Genomic DNA, 14,172 nt, shown 5'->3' on the forward strand with positions numbered 1-14,172 from the left:
ACATTTGGCTTTGCAAAGCCAATTAATAATTCTCCATGTGACGGGTAGATTTTGAGGTATAGTGAACCTATTCCTAGTATTTCAGTAAATTAGCATATTTTGTCTTTTTTTATGTAATTCAGAAGATTTGAATTGATTTTAAGAAATCTAAAGTTCACTTCTCATTTTAATAATCAAATGACAGTGGATTTCCTTTAGTTTCAGAATGTTAACTAGTCTTTTGTAAAGGGCAGCGAATCATTTAGATTTGCCATTATTTTTGATAAACATATTACATCTCAGTTTCCTGTTCTACAAAAGGGAGAGGGTTCTGCTATGTATGAGAAAGAACATATGAGGAAGCTCAAACTGCACAACATTGTTGTATTAGAAATGTGTATGACTCCCTTAAACAAACAAAACCCCTTGTCTATGAATCGGACTCTTAAAGTTATGGAAATGGAGCTAAGAATAATTAAGTACTCATATTTAATATGTCTTTCCTTTGTATAGTCATTTTTTTGTTAGTTTGGCAGCCTTTCGGAGACCATAAAATTTCAGTACGTATTTTCACTGAACAGATATGGATTCATTTAAAATGCTGGTTTGAAGGACTTTAGAAGGAATTTGGGGAAGTTAAAGGCGACTCCGGGTACATCATTAATTGGGGATGAATTAGTAAATGTTGCTGGCTACACAAGAGGTTTTGCAGGCTTCATAATTTTGAAAAATATTTGCAAGACGCTATCATGATTGCTCTTTCCAGGGCAGTAGTCCCCTAGAGGTGAATTAATGTTGATATGATTTGGAGAAGGTGAGCCTGTAAAGAAAGCTAAGTGCATTTTTATTGATATTATTGTTAGAAAACTTACACAACACTTGAAACAGTGTAAATGTAATTGCCTTCTGAACAGCTGTTAATCTAATGTGATTAAAAAAACAGACTATAACATTTTCATATGTACATGAGAATATTCCTATTTGTGCTGGTTAAAGAAGTGTATCCGTGTGCATGTATGTATCAGTGGTCTTTTTAAAAAACTTTGTGCTTCTTTTCAGTTCTGTTCTTAATTATATAACAGTTATTTACAAAAGGCCTACAACTTGGGAAGCCTTAATAACTATAGTTGTTGTGAACAAAGCTGACGTCCAACCAATTATGCCCTATTTCTTAAAATATTGTAACAGATGCTTTTCCTTATATGTTGGTAAATACTCAAGTGTTTGAATTCCACTGTAGTAAAACCCTTAACCACTATAGCCATCATAGCCCCTCCTGCAGGCCCCCCCAGGACTTCCCAACAAGCCAGCAGCAACTAAAGGGTTAAAACATGACTCATCTGGGTGCCCCAGGACTTTCATCCGTGTCCTTTCTCATCGGCCAAATTAGAATATAGGTTTGTTAATTATTTCGAATATTAGCCATGGATATAAAGATGGGTATCATGGCTCCTGCCTACTAGGAATTCATATATGGTGGTGAACATATATATCCATAAATCATCTCAGTGAAAGGTACACTCTGATATACCAAAATTTAAACATGGCACTGGGGAGCATGGTAGCAGGAAATATTAACCCTAACACTGGGGGTATGAGAGGTCTTTTTAGGGGATAATGGATTTGATTTAGACCTCAGAGGATAAGCTGGGATTTATTAGCCAATATGGTGGGGAGGGCATTACAGCAGAGGAAACAACCGTACTGAAAACACAGAGAAGATACTTCATGTCAGTAATGAGTAGAGGAGTGTGTCTGCAGTGTGTTTGTGGTAGGAAATGCAGGCTGACATACAGTTAGAAATACAGGCCGACTTTGATGGACAGAGTTTTGTTTTACTTCTTATTGCCGCGGGAGCCACTGAGGATTTCTAAGGAGCGTGAGTCAACAGAGTTTTAGAAAGAAAAATCTAGAGGTAAAATATAAAACAGATAGGAGGGGCAAGAGAGGGCAGTAAGATCTGAAAGATCCTTTAGGAGCCTTTAGTAATATTCAAGTTGATCAGTTCTCAGTATTTGTGTTTCTTCTCTTAAAAGAAGACCCTGAGAAAAGAGTTTAATTGCAAGTGGTTTAGATGAGAGTTGATCACAGGAAGCACTCTGAGAGAATGGGAAGGTAAGATGCTAAAGGGAGAAAGTCAATGAAAAGTAAGCTAAATATCAGACTACTCCTGAGACCTGGGGAAGCTCACTGGGAACCTTCAGAGAGAATTGTCATGCCAAAGGGCAAGCAAATTGTGGTAATCATTCACTAACTCCAATCCATCATTGGCTAACGTTTGCTCTTAGGGCAGCTTCCCATGGCAATGAAACAATCCCTACTGGAAAAGTCATAGGAAACGAATGCTGTATATGGAAACTGTCTGCAGAGGGGATTTTTATGGGATACTGAGAGCATATACCACAGTGGGTATCATGTCATACGGATTGGTAGGTAGAAATTTTGAAAAATGGATGGATTTGGAATTTTTGCAGCAGCCTGCAGTGAGCCACAATCAATCATGTTTCAAGTATGTGATATGGAGACTTGAATTTGAATGCCTCTCTGGCCATGGAACAAATAGTGAAAATTGACCATTTTAAATGAAAGTTAAGGGTAGGGGCACCTGGGTGGCTCAGGCAGTTGAGGGTCCAACTCTTGATTTCAGCTCAGATCATGATCTCAGGGTCGTGAGATTGAGCCCCGTGTTGGGCTCTGTGCTCAGTGAGGATTCTGCTTGAGATTCTCTCTCTCCTCTCCCTCTGCTCTTCATGCCCCCCCACTTTCTCTCTCTCTCTAATAAATCTTAAAAAAAAAAAAAAAGTTATGGGCAGACCGAACTAGACAAGTGATAGTGGATTAAAGAACAGAGGAACAGTTTTTAAAGAAATAAAAATGGGAAATGATGCTCTAACAGCTTGGGTTTTCAGGGATTCAAATTCTGAGATGGGAGATTGGCAGGACATTTATTAGGAGATATACTATGATCAACATTTGTGAAAGGAAAGGTAAGAAGGTATATTGACCAGGTGGAGAAAGAGTTTGGGCTTCTAGACAGGTCCAGTGAAGGCTTTTAGTCAACTCACTGGGGCCTCTTAAGCTAGGATGGCCCTTTGGAATTGTCCCAAGTTAGGAGAAGGGGACTGGACCTTTATGCTGCTATGTTCATCAGTCATTGAAAGTGGACTTGGATGAGGCAATTTTTTCAAGCCAAGGCAATGCCCAAAGAGGGCTGACCTAATTTTCATCTTCGAGTATCATTCCCTGTAGCTACAGAAATAATTCCTTCATTCCTGATAAGGAATGTGATTGATGTTGTATAGTGTCCACCACAGTTACGTCTGATGAAAATCAGATATGGAGAGATAAGGGAGAAAGGAGAGTCAAATGTACTGATAGGAAGCAACACTAAGGAAGGGGATATAATTAACTGAGAGCTATGTCAACTGTACTTCCATTACATTTTTTTTACTTAGCATAATACCCTCCAGTGTAAATGGTAGGTATTCATCCTTTCTGATGGCTGAGTAATATTCCATTGTATATATGAACCACATCTTTATCCATTCATCTGTCGATGGACATCTCGGCTCCTTCCACAGTTTGGCTATTGTGGACATTGCTGCTATGAACATTGCGGGTACAGGTGCCCCTTCTTTTCACTACATCTGTATCTTACATAATAAAGGCTGTATATGGGAGCGCCTGCGTGGCTCAGTCGGTTGAGCATCTGCCTTCGGCTCAGGTCAAGTTCCTAGGGTCCTGGGATCAAGTCCTGCATAGGGCTCCCTGCTCAGTGGGGAGTCTGCATCTCCCACTCCCTCTGCCTCTCCCCCTGCTCCTGCTCTCTCTCGCGCTCCCTCTCTCTCAATTAAATAAGATAAATAAAGGCCATATATGAAAAACTCACAGCTAACATCATACTTAATTGGGAAAAACAGAGAGATTTTTCACTAAGGTCAGGAACAAGACAAGGATGTCTACTCACCACTTTTATTCAACATGGTACTGGAAGTCCTAGCCACAGCAATCAGACAACAAAAGAAATAAAAGGCATCCAATCAGTAAGGAAGAAGTAAAACTTTCACTACTCACAGATGACATGATACTCAATGGAGAGAACCTGAAACACTCCACCAAAAACTACTAGAACTGATCAATGAGTTCATTAAAGTGGCAGGATACAAAATCAACATACAGAAATCTGTTGCATTTCTATGTACTAATAATGAAGCACCAGAAAGAAATTAAGAAAGCAATCCCATTAACAATTGCACTGAAAGTAGTAAAGTACCTAGGAATAAACTTAACCAAAGAGGTGCAAGAACTGTACTCTGAAAACTATAAAACACTGATGAAAGAAATTGAAGATGACACCAAGAAGTGAAAAGACATTCCATGCTCATGGATTGGAAGAACAAATATTGTTAAAATATCTATACTACCCAAAGCAATCTACATATTTAATGCAATTCCTATCAAAATACCAACAGCATTTTTCACAGAACTAAAACAAAAAATCCTAAAATTTGTATGGAACCAAAAAGACCCCAAATAGCTAAAGCAATCTTGAAAAGGAAAGACAAACTTGGAGGTCTCACAATACCAGACTTCAAGTTATACTACAAACCTGTAATAATTTCTTTTAAGTAGGCCTGACACCCAGTGTGGAGCCCAGTGCAGGACTTGAATTCACAACCCTGAGATCAAGAACTGAGCTTACATCAAGAGTCAGATGCTTAACCAACTGAGCCACCCAGGCACCCCATGAACTGTAGTAATTAAAACAGTATGGTACTGGAACAAAGGTAGACACATAGATCAATAGAACAGAATAGAAAACCCAGAAATAAAGCCACAATTAAATATGGTCTATTAATCTTCAGAAAGGAGGCAAGAATATGGAATGGGAAAAAGACAGTCTTCTCAACAAATGGTGCTGGGAAAACTGGACAGCTACAAGCAAATGAATGAAACTGAACCATTTCCTTACTCACATACATACACTTCCTTTCATACGTGAAAATAAATTCAAAATGGATTAAATACCTAAAAGTGAGACCTGAAGCCATAAAAATTCTAGAAGAAAGCACAGGCAGTAATTTCTCTAGTATCAGCCATAGCAACATTTTTCTAGATATGTCTCCTGTGGCAAGGAAAATAAAAGCAAAAGTAAACCATTGGGACTACATCAAAATAAAAAGTTTCTGTACAGCAAAGAAAACAATCAACAAAACTAAAAGGCACCCTATGAAATGGGATAAGATATTTGCAAAGGACATAGCCAATAAAGGGAGAGTATCCAGATAATATGAAGAACTAGCAATAGTCAATATCCAAAAAAATAAATAATCCAATTGAAAAATGGGCAGAAGACATGAACAGATATTTCTCCAAAGAAGACATCCAGATGGTCAACAGACACATGAAAAGATACTCACCCTCACTCATCATCAGGGAAATGCAAATCAAAACTACAATCCATATTACCTCATACTTGTCAGAATGTCAGAATGCCTAAAATCAAAAACACAAGAAACAGCAAGTGTTGGTGAGGATGTGGGAATACAAACTGGTGCAGCCACTGTGGAAAACAGTACGGAGGTTCCTCAAAAAGTTAAAAACAGAACTACCCTATGATCCAGTAATGGCACTACTGGGTGTTTACCCAAAGAATAGAAAAACATTAATTCAAAGGAACACATGCACTACTATGTTTATAGCATATTTTTTTTTTGCTTTATTTACAATAGGCAAATTATGGAAGCAGCCCAGTGTCCATTGATAGATGAATGGATAAAGAAGTGGCATATATATATATATATATATAAAATAGTGGCATATATAATATATAGGTTATATTATATATATGATATATAGGTTATATTATACATATGATATATAGGTTATTATTAATATATAACAATATTATTCAAGTATAAAAAAGAATGAAATCTTACATTTGCAATAACATGGATGGGGTTAGATCGCATCATGCTAAGTGAAATAAGTCAGTCAGAGAAAGACAAATACCCATATGATTTCCCTCATATATGGAATTTAAAAAACAAAGCAAACGAGCAAAGGGGAAAAAAAAGAGAGGCAAACCAAGAAAAAGACTCTTTTTTTTTTTTTTAAAGATTTTATTTATTTGACAGAGAGAGACACAGCAAGAGAGGGAACACAAGCAGGGGGAGTGGGAGAGGGAGAAGGAGGCTTCCCGTGGAGCAGGGAGCCCGATGCGGGGCTCGATCCCAGGACCCTGGGATCATGACCTGAGCCGAAGGCTGACGCTTAATGACTGAGCCACCCAGGCACCCCAAGAAACAGACTCTTAACTATAGAGAACAAACTGATGGTTACAAGAAAGGAGGTGGGCCGTGGGGGATGGATGAAATAGTGATGGGGATTAAAGAGTACACTTATCATGATGAGCACTGAGTAATGTATAGAATTATTGAATCACTATATTGTATACCTGAAACTAATAGAACACTGAATGTTAACTGTACTGGAATTAAAATAAAATCTTAATATAAAAAACTGACAAAAACAATTCATTAAAAATTAAATTTACAAATTAAAAAGAAGCGATCAGGAGGATAGATTTATTAAAGAGGCAAAGTTTGGGGGTGTCTAGGTGGCTCAGTCAGCTAAGCAACTGACTCTTGATTTTGGCTCAGGTCATGATCTCAGGGTTGTGGGATTGAGCCCCAGGTCGGGCTCCTCACTCAGCAGGGAGTCTGTCCCTCTCCCTCTGCTCCTCCCTCTGCTCCTCCCCTGCTCATGTGCTCTCTCTCTCTCAAATAAATAAAAAAGAAATCTTAAAAAAAAAAGAGGGAAAGCCCATTTTATCTTGATTTGAAAATTGTCTTTTTTTGTCAACTAATCTCAGAAACATGGAAAAATATTGAATCAGTCAACCTAAATATGAAATCATGTGACCTTAGAGGAAAACAGGCAGAGACAGACAAAACCAAGCAAACAAAAATACTGCGTATGAAGGGCATGACAGAAACCCTATGTTAATGACTGAATGCATTGAAACAGGATGGTTTAATTCTTTCCCTAATAACCAGATGCTGACCTCGCATAAAGCTAATATCACTGTCCATTATTACAGGATTAGTATGTAGCAAAATATAGAGATGTAGTAATAATCTGTTGCTTATTTGTAGTAGTGAAATACACAACTAAATTTCTAGTTGTCTTAGGTAGAAGCTTGAGTTCTTATACAAGACTAATGTTTAGGTGAAAATGATGAGGTTACTAAAGTAACAATAATCCTTAAATTTATTTTGATTGCAATAACATAATATGTTTCATGAATATAATTTAGAGGTGACTATAATCATACATGTTTACAGTATAGAGCAACTGATTCCTAATATAGCGTAAGAAAATGAACTTGTACATGTAAGATTAACTTTGTACAACTTTATATAACGCACATATCATTTTTTTTAATAATTCACTCCAGTTGTTCTTTAATAATCTACATAGAGCACATGTGTCTCTAGCATAACTGTTCTGAGTTCCTTTTGAGGATATCACACTGACCAGCTCAGTGCCCTCCAGCCTGTGAATATTAGGATTACAATATGATTTTAAAAAGCAAATTTAATGACAAACAGGAGACTGTTTAATCTTGTAGGGATACCTCTTGGTTCCCTTTCTGTGATGAGGTGAAGAGAGGCTAAATAATTAATTTGGGGCCTGGTAGTCCAGAAATACAATGTGAAATCTGGACTCCAAGCCATGGAAGTATGGGCTGTATAGCTGACAGTTTTGTTCCCTGATTGCCATTTATGACCCCAAGATCCAAGACTCCAGGCCATCACAGAGTAGCCCATATCCCAGAACAAATGTCATCTCCAGTGATGACTCAATACAGTGGATCTCTGCTTTCTTAGCTTGTATGTGTGCTTAACTTAAAACTTTCAGTTGAGAGAGGATTTTCTGAACATCTCTTCCAACATATTGTAGAAAAGACAATCCCTAAATGTATTTTTTAAGATTTTATTTATTTATTTATTTATTTGAGAGAGGGAGAGAGAGAGCATGAGTGGAGGGATGGGCAGAGGGAGAGGGATAGAGAGAATCCAAGCAGACTCCCAGCTGAGCATGGACAGGGAGCTGGATGCGGGGCTTGATCTCACAACCCTGAGATCATGACCTGAGCCGAAATCAAGAGTTGGATGTTTGGCTGAGCTACCTAGGCGCCCCCCCTAAATATTTTTAAACAACTTTTATCTAATTGTTCATTAGTACAGTTGATTTTATTAACCTAAGTATAAGATTTGATAGTTATCTCTTATGAACTCTTACTTTTGAGCAACAAACATAGTTACATCTCCAAGGAAAAGGTCTTTAGAAATTCTTACAATTATTAATGATATTTATTTGTGACCAAAGAAAGGGGTGGGGTGAACTCGAATAGTTGAATATCTTACCTTTGTCCAAAGAGTTGACAGAAGTACAAAAGAGAAAGGCAGTGACAAGGATCATTTATTAAATTGTTAGTCATTTAAGGGGCACCTGGGTGGCTCAGTCGTTAAGCGTCAGCCTTCAGCTCAGGTCATGATCCCAGGGTCCTAGGATCAAGTCCCACATCGGGCTCCTTGCTCAGCAGGGAGCCTGCTTTTCCCTCTCCCACTACCCCTGCTTGTGTTCCCTCTCTCGCTGTCTCTCTCTCTCTGTCAAATAAATAAATAAAATCTTTAAAAAAAATTATTAGTCATTTAAACGTATGAGCAAAAATTGGGCTGAGATAATTTAATATGTCGATCATAGCACGTTGGCCTAAAATGTTCACTAAACATTAAACAACAAGAATATTTTTACACCTAAAACTAATGCAATGTTATATGTCCATTATATCTCAGGTAAAAAATTAAAAATTAAAAAAAATTAAAGAATATTTTCATATAGCATTTACTTACACTATCAAGGCTTTAGATGGTACAGAATATTACATGGACATGGTTCAGTGCCCTCACCAGGGTGCTTTAGCTATTTATTCCACATTACAAAACCAAATATTGAGAATCCATGTTTAAGGTGGTTTCTTGTCATTTTAGTAAATTTAGTCTCTACCCTGAACATTCATGATAGAGTAGTCTGAAATTCTCTCTTATTATCCACGACCCTTTATAATATAGTAGCTCCCGAAAATAGGTAGCAGTGATCAATTGTGATGTAGCCAACAATTACCTTGTATTTTTTCAATAGCAGCTGAAAGTGGTCTTTTACTTGCTGAAAATTGATGGTATTCATTCAGTTCAACACAATTGCAAATTACAGCTAAGCTTCATTTCTACAAATTTGCAGTTCGGAAGTTCTTTCACTAGAATGAAATCTGTTCTGACATGGCACAAGAAAGCCTCGTCCAAACAATTGCAAACAAGTTTTAGTCAGCTTTGCTAAGACTTTAAATTTTTTTCCCCATAAACTTCTGTTCAGTGTCAAAACAAAATGTTTACTGCGTGCACAATAAGGTTCTTATGTTAGGCCTATCTTTAAACAAGATAGAAATTGTTTTTTATATTTAGCATTCGGCTACTCTCTGAAATTATACACAATCCAGAAAGATGTATACTATCAGTTGCTATCTTTAAAATAATAAAAATACAAATGAAGTTCAAAATTTGATTTCTAATACTGTATGTGATGAGAAGCACTGCCTGTCACGTGTATTTTCAGAGTGTGATGTTGAGCAAAAGTAGTGCTATTTAAATTTGCATTTTTCATTTAAAACGTGGGCATTATATTCATGCTAGCCACCACATTGCAGTGGTAAAATTGCATATCTTTAACTTTGCTGTTTCCTATTTTACTGTTATTGTGTTGCAAAGGAATACATTTAGAAGTCAAATATGACTTCGGCCTCCAATTATATCATTCTCTGGTTGTGTGACCTTGACTTCACTGAATGTCAGGTTTCTTATATGTAAAATATTGATAGTGTTTAATCTTTCAGGGAGCTCATGGGCATTAAATGGGAATCTATGGAAAGTGCTCATCTAGTAGGTGCTCAATGTGTAGCACACTTACTTAATATACTAACTCCCATTTTTAAAAAATTCCTAATACGATATGGATTTACAGGGGGCTTTGCAGCTTCTTTAATCCCCACTCTGTCCTAGTTTGTCTCCATGAAAATGACAGAAACTCAGCTGAAACCAAATTTGGATCTTACCGGCTTGTTCCCATCACCATTGTGGACTGGGGCATCGTTGTGGAGGCATGAAAACCAATCGGATTCCACTGGTCTTCAAAACAAATATTGGTTGCTATAAAGCATTTTTCTTGCTTTTTTAGATGAAAGAGATGTTTTGCAAAAGCCGGGCCTTGGGCCATTGTGGAGGGAATGAATTGGGTTTGCTTGCATCCTTTCATGCTCCTTTGGGCACTCCTCTTTGCTTTTACCATCTCTGCTTTCCCATGCCACCTGCACTCTGATGTTTCATGACAGCTTTGCCATCTTTGTGGCTTTACCCTTCAGGGCTTGTGAGCACTAAACTTCTTCTTCCTGCCCTGTCCCCAAAATCAAAATAAGTATTCTACGGGCGCCTGGGTGGCTCAGTCGGTTAAGCGTCTGCCTTTGGCTCAGGTCATGATCCCGGGGTCCTGGGATCGAGCCCCCCATGGGGCTTCCTGCTCAGTGGGGAGCCTGCTTCTCCTTCTCCCTCTGCCTCTCCCCCAGCTTGTGCTCTCTCTGGCAAATAAATAAATAAAATCTTTTAAAAAAATAATTCATGGGGCACCTGGGTGGCTCAGTCGTTAAGCATCTGCCTTTGGCTCAGGTCATGATCCCAGGGTCCTAGGATCGAGCCCCGCATCGGGCTCCCTGCTCCGAGGGAAGCCTGCTTCTCCCTCTCCCACTCCCCCTGCTTGTGCTCTCTCTCGCTGTCTCTCTCTGTCAAATTAAAACAAAAATCTTTAAAAAAAAAAAAAGTATTCTAGTCTAAAGCGCCACTCAGATGATTGGTTACAGAAAAAGTTCTTTCATATTACTAGATCAGTGAGTGATGGCATATACTGTATTTTCTGCCTTGACGTTAGATAATGTGTCCTCTGACTGCCAGGCCAGCATTGGCCTCCAGACCAACATCTGGCATTCAGCAGCAGGTATCTGGGCAGTATTGAGTAGAAGAATCAATACATTTCAAAAATAAGATTGTTTCTAAAATATTTCAGAAATTACTTGGTAGTGAAATAATAGGAGTGCAGTTAAAATATGAGAACAATGATTTATAAACTTGGAGAAAAAAGTAAATTTGGTAACTGCATCTACTCCATTAAGGTGAAGGAAGACACTCTTGCATCTCCAGTGTTTGCCATGAGGCCCACATTTAATTGGTACAACACTCACTTATAATTCTTGATTATGTGTCAGAAACATAGTTCTTCCTAGGAGTGCAAGGCAGGCTCTAGATGCTCTATTGAATGTAAATTCAGGTTGCTCTTTATATTTGAATTTTGAACTGCTAAGATATGTATATATATATATATATAGCATTGTTACTGAAAGGAAATCTTTCTCTTATTGTGTGTGTATGTGTGTGTGAGAGAGAGAGTTTGTATGTGTGTGTGTTTGTGTGTGTGTGTGTGTCCTACTTTACCAAAGAATTTGTGTATTTTGTGAGGAGTTATTTACAGTAGAAGGAAAATATGGTTTGGCAGTTCATTGGCTTTGCTCATGTAAGACTTTTGCTTAAGCGGGGCGCTTGGGTCACTCAGTCGGTTAAGCCGCTGCCTTTGGCTCAGGTCCCGGGATCGAGCCCCACATCGGGCTCCCTGCTCAGCAGGAGTCTGCTTCTCCCTCTGACCCTCCCCCATCTTGTGCTCTCTCTCTCACTCTCTCTCTCTCTCAAATAAATGAATAAAATCTTTTTTAAAAAAGACTTTTGCTTAAGAATCTCAGATACATGGATTTATTATAAATAATTCATACATTTTTATGAAAATTTTTAAATTCTAATCACCCTTCAAAGATGCTTTCCTAATATGTGAAGAATTAAGCATAACCAGTTGAGATTAGTAGGATTAGAAGATCATTCAGAAATCATGAAACTAGAGGCGTCTGGGTGGCTCAGTCAATAAAGCATCTGACTCTTGATTTCAGTTCAAGTCATGATCTCAGGGTCTTGAGATCAAGCTGTGCGTCAGGCTCTGTGCTGGGCATGGAGCCTGCTTAAGATGGTTTCTGTCTCTCTCTTCCTCAGCCCCGCCCCCCTTAAAAAAAAAAAGAAACACTGAAACTAAAACTTCTTTTTTTTTTTTTGGCATTTTTTTCTTAACATGGAACTTCAAGAAATTTTACAAATACTTGTGAACATTTGCCTCTTATCACTCAGCATTTCTATAAAAAACAATCTTTCCCATTTTATTGCTCAGATGGAGCCTAAGGATGCTTTTTTAATACTAAAATTCCCTTTTCATGCAGAAATTACTCATAGAAATATGTTTAAAGTAAAATTAACAAAATGAGGGCACCTGGGTGGCTCAGTCATTAGGCGAATACCTTCGGCTCAGGTCATGATCCTAGGGTCCTGGGATTGAGCCCCGCATCGGGCTCCCTGCTCTGCGGGGAGCCTGCTTCTCCTTCTCCTACTCCCCCTGCTTGTGCACTCTCTCTCTCTCACTTTCTCTCTCTGTCAAATAAATAAAATCTTAAAAAAAAAAAAATAATAAATGAAGGCTTTACATGGAAGCTTAAGAAACCACTTTAACAGTGTGGTGAATCCAAACAAATGAGCAAACAGTTGCATTTGATATCAGTGAAACATACATGAATTTGAGGAACTGAGAGATGTAAATGAATAGAAGTGATAGGTAAATGAGAGATAGATTTATAATGAAGACTTTAATATGCTTTATTAATTATCCTGCATTAATTATCTCATATATGATATTGCCTACTGCTGGAAAGATATCCATAATTGGATGTGAACTTCACTTACACATCCTGCTTATACATTATACTCAATTTGGGGTGACAGTTCTCAGATCCTGTTGTTATCCTGCTCAGCAGTGGTGAGTATAGTATCTGAAATACCAAGTGTGCTTTTTAAACAGTTTTATTGTGGTATAATTGTCATATAATAAGCTATGCATATTTAAAGTATACAATTTGAGAAGTTTTAGCACATGCATACAACCATGAATCCATTGTCACAAATCAGATAACGAATATATGTCACCCCAAAATGTTTCCTTGTGTCTATTTTTAATGCTTTGTCCTCCCCTCCCCTCATGCCACAAACCACCCTTGCCTTATGCAATCATTTATCTGGGTATTTTTTGTCACTTTATGTGCATTTGATAGCACTGTATATAAATGAAATCATATAGTATATACCCTTTTGAGGGGTTGTTTTCTTTTACGCAACAAAACTATTTTAAGATCTGCCCATTTAGTGCATATATCCATAGTTTATTCCTTGTATTGTAGTAGTAGTCCGTGGAATGGATATACCACAATTTGTTCATCTATTTACCTGTTGATGGGCATTTGGGATTTTCCATTTTTTGCTAATTACAAAGAAAGCTGATATGAACATTCATATATAAATGTTTGCATGGGCATATACTTTCATTCATCTTGGGTAAATCACTCATATGTGGGATGACTGGGTAATACGGTAGTTGAATTTATAATGTTTAAAGAAATACCTGCCAGCAGTTTCTCAAAGAGGTTGTTCCTTTTTCCATTTTCACCTGCACTGCATAAAAGTTCCAGTTTCTCTATATCCTTGACTGTACTTAGTAACTGAGTTCGCCATTTCCATTTTATCCATTTTAACCTGTGTGTAGTACAATTACAGGGTGGTTTTAATCTACATTTCTGTAATGAATAATAATGTTGAGCATCTTTTCTTGTGCTTCTTTGTCATCCATGTGTCTTCTTCTGAAATGCTTTTTCAAATCTTTTGCCCGTCCCTCCCCCTACATTCAGTTGTTTGTTTTCTTATTACTGAATTTTTAATGTGTTTTTAAAATTTATTCTGGTTACGTTTTTTATCAGATACATGCTTTAATTTTTTTTTTCTTCCAGTCTGTGGTTTTCATTTTAATTTTCTTAATAGTGTCTATTGAGTAGCAGAAGTTTTTTTTCCAGTGTTATTGACAAATAAAAACTGTGTATATTTAAGATGCACAGTGTGACAATTTGATATATGTATACATTGTGAAAGATTATACAGATTTTTG

At 37.5% G+C, this 14,172-nt stretch overlaps 1 protein-coding gene across 1 annotated transcript in view; it reads left to right on the forward strand.

Moving 5' to 3' along the window:
• CFAP47 (cilia and flagella associated protein 47) overlaps window positions 1-14,172 on the forward strand; it is a 453,685-nt gene that overhangs the window by 322,418 nt on the left and 117,095 nt on the right. The gene's annotated exons all lie outside the window — the stretch shown is intronic.

This window comes from Phoca vitulina, unplaced genomic scaffold (assembly GCF_004348235.1).
Source record: "Phoca vitulina isolate PV1807 unplaced genomic scaffold, GSC_HSeal_1.0 scaffold35, whole genome shotgun sequence".
Lineage (NCBI taxonomy): Eukaryota > Metazoa > Chordata > Mammalia > Carnivora > Phocidae > Phoca > Phoca vitulina.